General features: G+C 37.9%; 1 protein-coding gene and 1 pseudogene across 2 annotated transcripts in view; one reads left to right on the top strand and one right to left on the bottom strand.

The window, feature by feature from the left end:
• The window catches only part of UCK2 (uridine-cytidine kinase 2), a 110,465-nt gene that overhangs the window by 53,203 nt on the left and 42,026 nt on the right, over positions 1-15,236 (bottom strand). The window lies entirely within an intron of this gene.
• Positions 1,892-2,771, top strand: LOC138166047 (purine nucleoside phosphorylase pseudogene; annotated as a pseudogene).

Genomic DNA, 15,236 nt, shown 5'->3' with positions numbered 1-15,236 from the left:
TACAGATGATAAAACTGGGGCAGAGAGGGATAATATTATGCCTACCTCCCAGGGTTGTTGTAAGGATCAGATGAGACAATATCTGTACACTATTCTAAAGCTCAAACTATATAAATGCTAGCTATTAGCTACTATATACCTACTGTATCACTCCTCAGGAGAATATAAGTTTCCTGAAGACAGCAGCTATTTATTTCATTTTAATCTTTTCATCCCCAACATCTTGCATAAAGTAAGTGCTTAATAAAGTGAATTAAAGAGACTTCAATTTCTCAAAGAGATCTAAAAGATAATGGCCAAGAAAGTTAAAGAGGTCTTGAGCTACATTAAGAAAAACACAATAATCAATCACCCTTTGGACCTAGCTTTTCTCAGCAATACGATAATCCAAGATAATTCCTAAACACTCATGATGGAAAACACTATCCATATCCAGAGAAAGAACTATGGAGACAGAATGCAAATCAAATCATACTATTTTCACTTTTTTTGTTGTTGGGGTTTGGGTTTTTTTTCCTTCTCTTTTGTTCTGTTTCTTCTTTCACAATGCAACTAATGAAGAAATATATTTAATATGATCACCCATGTATAACCTTTACCAGATTGCTTTCCAGAAAGGGGAAGGGAGAGAGAGAGAAATATGTGGAACTCAAAATATTATAAAAAATGAATGTTGAAAAACATTTTTACATGTAATTGGAAAAAAATTATTATTTATTAATAATAAAATAATAATAAAATTATTTTAAATTAAATTAAAAATTTATTATTAATAATAAAACAATAATAAAAATTATTATTTACCAAGATAGAAAGAAAAGCCCCAGAGGGAAAGAAAACTATAGACCAATTTCCTTAATGAACACTAACGTAAAAAAAAAAAATTAAATAAAATGCTAGCAATTAAAGCAAAATATCACAAAGACTGATATGACCAGGTGGGATTTATACCAGGAATTTAGGACTAATTCAACATTAGGAAAACTATCTGCGTAACTGACCAAATCAATAACAAAACCAACAGAAATCATACAATTATCTAAACAGATGCAAAAAAAGCTTTTGACAAAATAACATTCATTCCTGTTAAAAACACTAGAAAGCATAGGAATAAAGGAAGCTTTAATTAAAATGATAAGTAGTATCTAAGACCATCAGTGAGCATTATCTGTAATGGAGATAAGCTAGAAGCCTTTCCACTAAGATCAGGGGTGAAGTAAGAATGCCCATTATCACCACTATTATTCAATATTGTACTAGAAAAACTAGCCAAAGCAATAAAAGTAGAAAAAGAAATGGAAGGAATTAGAATAGGTAATGAGGAAAGAAAGGCACAAGAAGTAGAGCCAAGATGTCAGAGTAACAGGAAGTCCCTGTCTTCCCTTCCTCCCATCCTCCCTCCTTCATCCAACAAGATCTTTAAAAAAAAAAAAACAGAACTCCTTCCTGAACTGTCCCTGAAATCTTGAAATAACACAATGCCCCTAAAGAAAGCAACAAGAGGGCCAATCCCTAACATTCCCAAAAGAAGTACACAGGGCCCAGCACTAACAAAGTCCAAAGTCCAAAGTCAGGAAGCAGGCTAGAAGAACGAGCAAACAAACAAAAAACCCTTACTACGAAAAAAGTTATTGTGGTAACAAAGTTGCTCAAGAGAAAAACTGAGAAGAGAATTACTCCAAAATATGTACAAGCAAAGCCTCTAAGGAAAATATGGCTTGGGTGCACAAATTCAACTAGAATTTTTGGGAGAAATGAAACAGTTAAAAAAAAAAATTTTCAAAAAGCTTAAAGAGTTTATATCAAGTCCTTGTGGACTGGGGCATTTGGAGCTTAACAGTGCACAGCTGAGCAGAGAGGAATAGACCGTGGCAGAGAGAAGGAGAATACCATGAAGGAAGGAGTCTTGGAGAATCAATTCAAGTATGAGGATTACAAGAAGATTGCTGAGAGGCTTTTATCCAGTCCTAAATACTGACCTGAAATTGCAGTGATCTGTGGTTCTGGATTGGGGGGGACTGGCAGATAGACTGACCCAATTCCAGGCCTTTGACTACAATGAGATACCCAACTTCCCTCAAAGCACAATACTAGAACAGGCTGGGCAGCTGACATTTGGATGTTTAAATGACAAGGGCTGTGTGATGATGCACGGCTGACTCCACCCATATGAAGGCTCCTCACTCTGAAAGGTACATTTCCCTGTGATGGTTTTCTGACTTATGAATGTGTACACCTTAATTGTTACCAATGCTGCTGGTGGGCTGAACCCTAAGTATGAAGTTGGGTATGTTATGCTGATTCAAGATCATATCAACTTGGCAGGTCTCAGTGGCCAAAATCCACTCTGAGGCCCCAGTGATGAGAGGTTTGGAGAAAGTTTTCCTCCTATGTCTGATGGCTATGATAGGATTCTAAGACACAAGGCCCGTTGCATATGGAAGCAAATGGAACAGGAATGACCACTGCAGGAAGGAACCTATGTTATGGTATGAGGGCCCAACTTTGAAACCATTGCAGAGTGTCAGTTTCTGCAGAAATTAGGGGCTGATGCTGTTGGCGTGAGTACAGTACTAGAGGTGATAGCGGCCAGGTATTGTGGCATTCTAGTCTTTGGATTCCCCCCCATTACGAACAAATCAGTATTGGATTATGAAAGCCAGGAGAGAGCCAATGATGAAGAGGTACTGGTGGCTGGGTGCCAGGCTGCCAAGAAGTTGGAGCAACCTGTCTGTATTCTTCTGAAAAACACGCTGCTCCTAATATTTTGAAAAGACAACTCATACATTTCCTGAGGCCTCACCCTGCCATCCTATGACTTCTGTGGACCTTTGTGGTTTAGACCAGTATGTATTGCAAATTTAATACTATGTGGGAATAAAAAGACAGGAAAAAAAAAAGTTTTAATCAATGAAATGATTGCTAAAGGAAAAAATTAGGGAAAAAGTGAAAACTATGGAAAAAGAAATTGGAAAGGGAATTAAAAGCTTGGAACAAGAAGCACAATACAATACCTTGCCTAAACAACAAACTCCCTCAAAATTAAAATGGATCATGAAAACCAACAAATCCATGAGACAATAAGAAATGTTAAAAACAAAGTCAAAAGACTGAAAAGAAAACAGAAAAGTAAAAGTAAAGTATCTCATGGCAAAAAAAAAAATCTGGAAAACAGCTCTAGGGGAGATAATGTAAGAAATATTATGCTACACGTGAAACATATCTCAAATTGTTTATCATCTCAGGGAGGGGAAAGAAAAGAAGAGGAGGGAGAGAATTCAGAAGTCAGAATTTTAAAAAGTGAATGTTAAAAATTGTTTTTACATGTAATTGGGAATAAAATTTATTAAAAAAGAATCATTATGCTATTTGAAAAGCTATGACCCCCCCCCAAAAAAAGAGAGAGCCTCAACAACCTAACACAAGCAACCATAAAGCTAGTCAGATCTTAGAAAAAGAAGGCAAAGTTGAAGGAGAAACAATCTACTGGTCACCTCCTGAAAGAAACCCACAAATGAAAACTCCCTGAAACATTATAGCTAGAATACAATTTTCAGGTCAAAAATTAAATAATGCAAACAGTTGGAAATAAAGAATACAAGCAGTAAGGAGCCAGTCAGGATCACACATGATTTTTTTTAATAGTATTTTATTTTTTCCAACTACATGTAAAGACAATTAAGATTTTTTATTAAATTCTGAGATCCAAATTTTCTTCCTCCCAAAGATAGTATGCAATTTGATATAGGTTATACATGTGCAATCATGTAAAATACATTACTATATTAGTCATGCTGTGAAAGAAAACAGTATGCAAAACAATTACAGTTTGCAAAAGGAAAAAAAAACAAAAACAAAAAAATAAAATGAAAACAGTATGCTTTGGATCTGCATTAAGACTGCATTCAGTTCTTTCTCTGAATGGATCACACATGATTTAGCTGCCATCACCATAAGGATATGGAGAGCCTGGAATATAATATTCCAGAAGGCAAAGGATAGACTTACAGCCAAGAATACCTTATCCAGCAAAACTGAGTATAATCCTATAGGCAAAAATGAACCTTTAATGAAAGAGTACTTCCAAGCATTCCTGATGAAAAGACTAGAGTCTTGGAGATACTGTGGATGAAGAGAACACAGGAATTAAGAGAAACAAAAAGATAAACATGACCAAGCAATACTAATGATAAACTGTTTACATTCTGTTATGAGATGATTCATGTGTCCCCTCTAAATCCTATCACTATCAGCAATCATGAGAAAGTCTAATTGGAAAGCCTGGGAGTGGTTGTTATGTCTTGATGATCTTAGAAAAGAAGAAATGAGAGGAAGAAAGAATAAGGAGATAAAGGACATGATTAAAAGCTGGAAAGAGTCCAGGAGAGAGCAACTAGATGATGAAGGACCTTGAAAACATGCCCTATTAGAAGAGGTAGATATTTCACCCATCCCTGAGCAGATGATTCAGGGGTACCAGCTGTTTTTACAGTATGCAAAAGAGATGTTCTTTGTCCTAGATCTTGCTATACGAAAAAAAAAAAATAGTAACAATTAGAGTTGTCCAAAAGTGAAGGTTGAACAACCACTTCTTAGGGGACATTTTAGGAGATATTTTTTGCAGGTTACAGTTGTACTGGGTTACTGCTGAGGCCCCTTCTAACTCTGAAATCCTGAGTTTCCATAATAAATGACTGACCCTCTGAAAGGGGAATAAATTGAACTAGCTATATTTTTGCCCTGAATATTAAAAAGCTAAAGTATTCTCTAAAATCCAAGAAACTGTCACCATCTGACGTGCCTCTCTAAAAATGAATAAGTAGAAATGACATATAAAAGGATCAGATTCCAGCAATCAGTGTGTAAACATTGTGAAGAAGTATCTGTTTGTTATTTTATGCAATCTGGATTTTTACTATGTTCAGAATAATCCAGCTGTTAAGAATATGTAGCAAAGTCAAAGGTATCATTTGGTTGCAAAAATCTCATGGGAAGGAGACTCAACAGTCAACTATGCTGAGTGACATAGTCACACTGTTTTACTGGAAGAAAATGAATTATGATATTCTTAAAAAACAGAGATGTTTGTGTTTCATAATAGGCTGAGGTCATTCTACTGAATGTACTGAACCATGGGGTACCAAGCTCTGACATGCTGACACTTTCTCCATTCCTATGGCCCAGGCTGATAATACTTAGGAACACAAGTTCTAAGTTAGAAGAGACTTTCAGAAACTATCCACTACAACTCCTTCATTTTAGGTATGTTGTAAACCATGGAGGTAGCAGAGTTGGTTAAATAACTTGCCCAAAAGCGGGGCACCAAGGTGGTGCAGTAGATAAGAGTGCTGGGCCTAGCATCAGGAAAACTAATTTTCCCAAGTTCAAATCTGGCCTCAGACACTTGGGTGACCCTGGGCAAGTCACTTTAACCTTGTTTGCCCCAGTTTCCACATCTGTAAAATGAGCTGGAAAAGGAAAAGGCAAATCACTCCAATATCTTTGCCAAGAAAACCCCAAAATGGGGTCACAGAAGTCTATGACATGACTGAAAAACAACAACCCAGCCAAATACTATGGATTCAAATATAAGGTGAATAAATGTTTATTAATCTATTCACATAATGAATAAGTATCCTTTCATTCATTCAAAGTCACCAGGAGAACAGGGCCCAATCATAATATCTGACATTTACACAGTTGCATGAAGGTTTGGAAAGTGTTTCAAATCTGATTAGATTCCCACACCAACCATGTAAGTAAATATTACTGCTCTCATTTTACAGATGAGAAAACTTAGAAAGATTAGATGACTTGTCCATGGGTCACACAGCTAAGTGTCAAAGGCAGGATTCAAACCCAGGTCGCTCATTACTTTCTACCACACTAATACTCCTCTCTTCAACAGACAGTTTCTAAGAGGTTTATTTTTCCTTGACACCTCTCATTTATGTACATAGCTAAAGTGATTTAACAGAGGTTCTTAACAGATCCCTTCTTAGAATGATGTTTTTAAATGCATAAAAATAAAATACACAGGAAATACAAAGGGAATCGATTTTATTGAAATATCAAAATTTTTTAAAAACTATGCTCCACAGACCTCAAGTTAAGAATTCCTACTTTAAACATAAGTCACTGTAACCTACCTGTTCAGTCTCAGCATTGCTAAACAGACCCAAAATGGAAATGGTTGATTCAGCTCGTTGTCTAGTGGCCTTTCTTCAGTCTACATGCTCTTCACAGTCACTGCTCAAGAGTGCTGACAAGGGAAAAGCTAAACCAGCTCATGGATCAGGCTTTCAGGGAATTGTAGACTGAGTCTGGCTATGGAAGAACTGAGCTGGCATTTCCCATGGGCAACAGGAATAGGGGCAGGGTGAGAGCTATCTAGGGCAAGGGCCAGTTTCTCCTTTGAGGAGGCATTTTCAGGATTCTGTTTGGCTGATACACCCAGAAGGAGCTGGATCAGAGGCAGGAGCTCTATCTGATGAAGAAAAACCTTGCATGGCTCAGGGCTTAAAATAGCCAGCCAGTGTCGTTGTCTCACACTGGTTCCTTATGCCACAGATTTCAGTTTGAAATGCTGGATCATGCACCTACAATGGCTAGGCAGCCTCCTTCTTTAACCCCATCATCTGTCTTGCTATTGGAAATGTAGGTTCATTCTAGATGCTACCTTTATCTTGCAGTTGAGTAACCCAGAAGGCAATTCTCTAAAAAGCAGCTTCCTCTTCCACTTTCCTCCCCCTGTCCCATGTAGACAGATACCCACTTAACTTTATAGGTTCTGCAAATGAAGGGATAAGTTTGTGCAAATTAGCACCCTCTTTCCTTAAGTAAATAATTTATACAGTCACTATCGCAAAGGAAACTCAAGCCATGCTTCCCAGACATCACTTCATTCTGGCAAAGATGGGCTATGAAGGACTTGGGTGAAAATGTTTTATAGACACAGGGAAACTGAGGCACCCATAATGTGTACAATTCACCTGAGGCTGAGAACAAAGCCCAGAATCTCAAACTACTAATTAAATTGGGAATACATACTGGGTATCTGGAAATAGGATGGTGCTTCTTAAGAATGTTTCCTTTGGGAAATATTGCTATGGCTACTGTTCAATGAGCTGCAAATTACTCACTGGGCAATTGGTAAATTACCAGCTATGGGTCCAATCAAAATGGTTCACAGGAACTGCAACTGCCATGGAAACATCAATATTAAGAGGAGGATAGTTTCAGAAAAACCCAAGGAAGACATGTATGAATTGATGCAAAGTAAAATGAACAGAACCAGGCAATAGTATACACAGTAGGAACAATATTGTAATAATGATCAATACAATATTCCATGAAAATTGCAAAAGACCATGATAAAAATGCTATACACCTCCAGAAAGAGAACTGATACTCTTAGTGCATAATGAAGTGCTTTTTAATTTATTTTTCTTATTTCTTTTTCTCACAACGTAGCTAATAGGGAAATGAATTCATATATATAATGGGTATGATATTTCTTGCCTTCTTAATGTGTGGGAATGGGGTAGAGAGACAGAATTTGGAACTGAAAATAAAAATTTAAAAAGAAACACCAATATTAAAAAAAAAAAATCCATCCATTAGAGCAAAGGTGTCAAACATGCAGCCCACTCCCAAGGGGGCCAGAACCAGATGAAAATGTAATTGGGAAATACTTAAAATTAAAAAGTGCAACAAAACACAGATAATGTTAATAATTTGTTTTCTAAGTCAACATGCAGGGAACCTTGTGTATGGTTTTCCACCACTTCCCCTATCCCCATCCTATTTGAACTTGACAACACAACCTAGAGAACAGAATTTATCACAGGCCTTTACACCTTGCAATAATTAGTTGGCATCTGGGATGTAGCGCTAGGTGTAGAGTTTGGAAGACCTGAGCTCAAATATAGATTCAAAAACCTACCTACATGATCATCAGCAAGTCACTTCACATCTGTACAGTTTTGCTAACTACAAAATGGGGATATCTCCCAGGATTGTTGTGAGGATCAGATGATATGATCTTTGTAAGCAATTACAACCTTTGTAATGATTACAAACCCTAGCACTTAACAGATACCTATTGCCCTGTGTTTGACACATGGAAATCAATCTTCCTTCCTTCCTTGCATCCATCCATCCATCCATCCATTAATCCATTCATCCATCCATCACCTGCTAAGTTTTCTTAGGGCAGTAACTAAACCTCTCTGGCCTACAATTACCTTATATAGGAGGTAACTAACTGGAAGGGACCTTAAAGGCAATCAGAATTGATTCAGGTTTGTATTCATGCAACTGTTTGGCCAATGCTAAGATGACTCAATCTTGTTTAAAACTGTTTTTCACATCAGCATGGATGATGTATAGATTTGTCCATAGCAGGTACAGTAAGATGTCATTGAATCATCACAGAACAATAGCTCTAGAGTTTGGAGAGGTCTACCATGTGGTACATAAATTCTACCAAGAAGGAAGAACTAGTCAAATAAATTTGGACAAATTACTTAACCTCTCTAGGCCTTAATTTCATTCTATAATTCTATAATGAACCAAATTATTTCTAAGATTCTTCCATCTCAGATACGCCACAATCCTTTAGTTGGTCATAATTTAAACAGGTAAAAGGAGTTATTCACTGGCAATGGTAATGAGTTAAAGCTATATAAGAGCTTCCCTTACATTATCTTTCTTTGTTTTATGCGGCAGTCCAAAGAGTAAGAACAATTAGGATACAGGCATGGAATGGGTAAAATATCAGAAGGAAGCATAAGTCACAGGTGCTACGATCTGGATCAACCTTATGAACTAGGGAGGTGCTCCTTATCTTAGTTACAAGAGATGGGTGGGTCCAATAAGAAAAACCTCCTTCCCCTTCTTCAGATTATGTTCCATTATTACCTAGACCCCATTCATCCCCTCACTCCACAACTCTGTTACTAAAGAAGAATAACTGCTGCTGCAATCAGTGGCAGAGATGGATTGCCCTGCCACCATGACCAGACCCAACTGGTGAAATGTCATCACACCAGAATCACACCTAAATTAACTCCAAGCAAGTCATAAGTGTGTACTTCTATTCCTGAGGCCAGACCTAATGTTCACTGCCTGCCTTGCTCACCATGCCCAATGCTATTTACTAGGTCTACAGAAACCAGCTTTCACATCTTCCAGTAAGGACTCCTTTTCTTCCTATCAAAAAAAAAAAAAAACCTAAGAACAGTAGGAGGTTCCCAAGTAGGTCAATATTTTCAAAGTGCCTACAGTGTTGAATTCAATATCCACTTTCAGTACATGGGCTTATGCTATACCCTGATCTTTTAATGCAATATCCATGACTTGGATGGGTAGGGAAGCCTACAGAATTCTGCTAAATATATACATGGAGAGATCCCCAAAACAATTAAACCTACTGATTCTGAAGCTTCAAACTCTAGACCGCTCAGTAATAATAGCTGACATTTATACAGGTCTCTTGTACCAAAAGTATTCTCCAGACTCCTAGGAAACCCAACAACAGACTCACCTAACAGGCAGCTAACTGGTGCCATGAATAGAGCACTGTGCTTGTGTCAGGAAGATACAAATCCACAACTCAGACACTTCCTAAATCATATGACCCTGGGCAAGTCACTTCACCTCTGTCTGACTCCATTTCATCCCTACTATAAAATAGGGATAACAGTACCTTGCTTCCAGGGTTGTTGTGAGGATCCAATGAGATATAGTCATTCCTTCTTACTTGTATCCCTAGCACTTAAGATACCTATTGCCCGGTAGGCACTTAATAAATACTTGTTGATCAGAACACTATATAGTATTAACAGGAAGTAAGACTTCTTAGTAATAATTGACATTTAATGGGTGACTTTATGGCTCAGTCAATTGTCCAATGTAGTTAGTTGATCCTGCCTCCCAAACTTTTCTTCCATCTTTCCCCTTCTCTCCACTCTCTCAGCCACTACTCCCAGTTCAGGCTTATCACTTCTGGCCTAGACTACTGCAAAAGCCTTTTCACTGGTCTCCTTCCAGTCTTTTCCCTCCCCAACGCTTGGCTATCAAACAGATCTGACCACATGTGTGCTGTTTTCATTGTTTTGTTTTGGGGTTTGGTTTTTTTTTGGCATTTTGGAGGGCAATTGGGGTTAAGTAACTTGCCCAAGGTTATATGGCTAGTTTTTTTGTGTGGGATTAAATCATTGTTTTTCTTTTAAGTGAGTGGATAAAACTGTAATGAAGAACCCACAATGTACCAGTCAGAAATCCAATGAATTTTTCCAGAGAGGTAAGTAAAGGTCCAATGAAATCCTAACTGCTCTCCTTCTTTCCAGTTATTAGCATTTTCTTCCTCCAGAAATTTACTTTGTATATACATTCTTTTTACTGATTTGTCAGCATGTCATATTCCCCGAATACAAGGGTACTTAACTTGTGGTCTGAGAATCGTTAAAAATGTATTTGTTGAAAAAATGTATTTGTTGAAAACTGTATTTCAATATAGTTAAGTTTCCTTTAAAATCCTATGTATTTTTAAATTAAATTTGTTTGTAGTTTAACATTCACTTTTATAAGATTTTGAGTTCTAAATTTTTCCCCGACTCTCCCCAACAGGACATGCAATCTGATATAAGCTACATATGTATAATCATATTAAACATATTTCCACATTAGTCATGTTGTGAAAGAATCAGAACAACATAAGAAAGGAAAAAGACATAAAATAGTATGTTTCGATCTGCATTCAGACTTCATAGTTCTTTTTCTGGATGTGGACGACATTTTCCATCATAAGTCTTTTGGGATTATCTTAGACCATTGTACTGTTGAGAAAAGCTAAATCTATCAAAGCTGGTCATAGCACAATGTTCCTGTATAATCCTATGGATTTCAACAAAACATCCTGAGAAGGGGTACATAAGCTTCACAGGTTAAGAACTTTTTTTTTGAGACAGAGAATAGGGGAGAGAGCTACTGAAAAACCCAAACCAAACCAAAACAAATCCTACTAAGCATAAAACTGTGGCTCCCTGAGATAGATGTCCTTCCTCCCCAGTCTCCTCTTCTGCCCTCAGCCTGCCTAACAATACTCAACAGAGGAGCAGTGGCATTCTTTGTGAACTTCTTTCAAGTCTTTCAAAAAAATTCAAGTCTTTGAAAAAAGTATTCCTCTCATTCCTCCCTTCTTTACTGATTTCATCCCTCTATATCTGCCTCAATCCTCTTGGCTTTTTTCCCTTCTTCAACTCTACCTCAAGCTTCTCACTAATTATTTCTTCCTACACTGAAACATTTCCTCTTGGAATTGTGAAGATTAGTGGTCTTCACTTCAGCTCTAAGGCCCTCTCTCACACAGACCTGCTCCAGAAACAAGAAGTTTATTCATAAAAGCCGGTGAATCCTCTACATACAGAGGTTTCATAAATGATTAGGGCTGATTCACTCTTACCAGGAGGAAAGCCATAAATAAAGCCTCCATTCTGCCCTAAATTTCCTTCCTCTTGCTAAATGATGAAACAGACACATTGACCTGACTTTTCTTCTATAGAAAGACGTTATGCTTTATTATTTTCTCTTTAGTGTTTTTCAAAGGCTTAATCTTTATGGCCTCTCTCATTTCATTCTGATAGTCAAAAGTTATTAAGGATATGAAATTCCCATCCTCTTCAGACTTGAAGGAAGAATCAATCTGTTTCTTCTCTTTCTGTCAATAAGTGAATGAGCAGGAAGTCTCATGGATTTGGACCCAGGAAACTTGGGTTCAAATCCTGACTGAAGCTTATTAGTTATGTGATCTAATGGAGTCCCAAAAGTGATCCACATTTTCTAAAACATACAGATGTTGGGACAGAGTCAAGATGGGGGAGTAGAAACTGGACTTCCATGGGGCTCCGGCTCTCATCTCCTCCAATTCATGTAAAAAATTACTCTATAGACAAACTTTGCAGCTACAGAACCCACAAAATGACACATAGAAGCTAACCTCCCAGTGAGGACAGTCCAGCAGGATGGCAGGAAGGGGCCAGCACAGCACTCTGGGAGCCAAGGAAAGGCACCTTTCCCCCCAAGCCTGAGGTTTTAGCCTCAGGGAGGCCACAACCAGCCCCCAGCTTTAGATCACCAGCAGCTGTGACAGTCTCCAGAATTATCAATGTATAGATGCTAAGGACAAAGTGAGAGGTCAGTGCAGTGTGGAATTTGGGATCCAGTAGTTCGGGAGTGAGGTCTGGCCCTTACACCCTTGAGGGAGAAGCCGCTGAGGCACCACTGCCAAGTGGCAGCTTCAGCTCCTGGCTTACAGACTGTAGGGGGACCAAGCCACCAGTCTGCGAGGTAATCTCTCTTGCTTTAACCTGCTTGGATCTGGATTGCGGTCTAGGGTGGAGTTCCTGGGATGCGTGACCAGCTTGCCAGAAAATGGAGAGGCTTCAGAGAGGGCACCCAACTAACAGCTCCAGCAGCTTAGAAAACCCCAGCAACTTGGGACAAAGCTCCCTGCTCTTTTAGCAGAGTCCTACTGTGTCAAAAAGCTCAGAAGTCAAGTAACTGAGTGGCAACATGAGTAAGGAAGCAAAGTAAGCAGACTAATCCAACTTTACACTCCTATTTTGGGGACAAAACAGATCAAAGCATGGAACAGGAGGAAGACAGCCAAGTCAGAACTTCTGCACCAAAAGCCTCCAAGAAAAATATGAACTGGTTACAGGCCATAGAGCACCTTAAGAAGGTTTTTGAAAACCAAATAAGAGAAATGTAGGAAAAATAGGGAAGAGAAATGAGAACAATGCAAGAAAATTATGAAATGAGAGTCAACAACCTAATTGGAGAAAATAACACCTTAAAAAACAGACTGACAAATGGCAAAAGAGGCTCAAAAAGGCAATGAGGAGAAGAATGCCTTAAAAAGTCAAATTTGTCAGATGGAAAAAGAATCTCAAAAGCTCATTGAAGAGAATCATTTCTTCAGAATTAGACTGGAGGAAATGGAAGCTAGTGACTTTATGAGAAAGCAAGATGCTGTTAAACAGATCCAAACAAATGAAACAATAGAAGACAATGTAAAATATTTCACTGGGAAAACCAATGATCTTGAAAATAGATCCGGGAGGGATAATTTAAAAATTACTGGACTACCTGAAAGCCATGATCAAAAACAGAACCTAGAAATCATCCTCCAAGAAATTCTTGAGGAAAATTGCCCTAATGTTTTAGAAGCAGAGGGCAAAATAGAGGTTGAAAGAATCCACCGATCACCTCCTGAAAAAGATCCCAAAAAGAAGACTCCTAGGAATATTATAGCCAGGTTCTGAAATTCCCAGATCAAGGAGAGAATATTACAAGCAGCCAGGAAGAAACAATTTGAATATTGTGGAAACACAATCAGGATAAGACAAGATCTGGCAGCTTCTACACTGAGGGATTGAAGGGCTTGGAATATGATATTCCAGAGGTCAAAGGAGCTGGGATTAAAACCAAGAATCACCTACCCATTAAAACTGAGTATCATGTTTCAGGGGAAAATATGGTCATTCAATGGAATAGAGGACTTTCAAGTATTCTTGATGAAAAAACCAGAGTTGAATAGAAAATTTGACATTCAGATACAAGGAACAAGAGAAGCATGAGAAGGTAAACAGGGAAAAGAAATCATAAGGAACTTATCAAAGTTGAACTATTTACATTCCTACATGGAAAAACGATAATTATAACTGATGAAACTTTTCTCAGTATGAAAATAATTGAAGGGAATAGAAATATATGTCTATAAAGGAGGGCATATGGGCATATGAATACATATGTGAATGTGTGTATATATGTTTACAGGTATACATAGATAGAGGGCACAGGACCAATTTAATAGGAAGGGATGATACTTAAAAGGTGAAATTAAGAGGGGAGAGAGGAATATAATGAGAGGAGATGGGGAGAGACAGAATGGGGTAAACTATCTCATATAGAAGAGGCAAGGGAAAATAGTTACAATGGAGGGGAAGAACAGGAAGGCAAAAGGGAATGGGTCAACCTTATTCTCATTGAATTTGGCTCAGGGAGGGAATGACATACACACTAAATAGGGTAGCTCACCCTACAGGAGAGTAGGGGGGAAGGGGATGAGAGGGGGGATGATGGAAGAGAGGGTAGGCTGGTGGGGAGGGAATTTGGAAGCAACCACTTTTGAAAAGGGACAGGATCAAAGTAGAGAATAGAACAAGTGGGAGGTGGGATAGGGGGGCAGGGAAATATAGTCAGTCCTTTACAATATATCTACTATGATAATGTTTTGCATAGCTACACATGTACAACCTATACTGAATTGCTTTTCTTCCCAGTAAGGGTGGGTGACAAGGGAGGAAGAGAAATAATCTGGAAGTCAACATTTTAAAATCAAATGTTCAAAAATATATATTATTATAATTGGGGGTTTTTCACATGTAACTGGGAAATAAGATATACAGGCACTAGGGTACGGAGATCCATTTTGCCCTACTGGAAAGTCAGAGGGGAGATGGGGGAGGATATAGGAGAAAGCAGATTTGGTGGAGGGGGTATACAGTTGGATAGCTATTTTGGGGTGGTGGGTAGGGAAAAGACGGGGAGAAAATCTGTAACTCAAAATCTTGTGGAAATGAATGATGTAAACTAAAAATAACAAAATTTAATTTTTAAAAATGGGTGAAAAAATTAAAAAAAAAAGAACAGCAAGGAAGGCGGTCTCTACTTTATCAAATGGCAGACATGTCTGATATCTTGAGTTCACAAAGAACAGGGAGGAGCAGGAAGGAAAAGAGTTCTATTGGAATTAATTTCATTGGATCTCACGAGGAAGCTCAAGAAACTACAAAAATGATTGTGACAGTGAATTTATAATGGTAAAGAAGACCTGCATTCAATATTTTGGTACATAGGGAGGTGACAAGCTTAACAAAAAATCCTAAGATTTTTTTCTAGATGCAAAAAGCAGTTTTAAGTTACTTTTCTACAAAGTAAATTAGAGGCATTCTCTTAAGGGTGATCATTCTTTTCAATCATATAGCTGAAACCGAAAGCTTAGAAAGGAAAGAAGGAAAGGGAGGATGAGGAATTAAACAAACAGAAAAGCAGGTTGGGAAATTTCAGCTTAAAAGGATTTGGGGTGGCAAGAACTCTCAAGACAGGAATTTGAAAATACTTTATATTAAATATCATGTGTTTCTAATCTAGAATCACACTGGTGACAA

This window comes from Petaurus breviceps, unplaced genomic scaffold, assembly GCF_028583685.1.
Source record: "Petaurus breviceps papuanus isolate PSGF00001 unplaced genomic scaffold, PetGlider_PUasm1.0 220, whole genome shotgun sequence".
NCBI lineage: Eukaryota > Metazoa > Chordata > Mammalia > Diprotodontia > Petauridae > Petaurus > Petaurus breviceps.
Note: the sequence above shows the minus strand (reverse complement) of the source record. Positions and strands in the feature narration are given on the sequence as shown.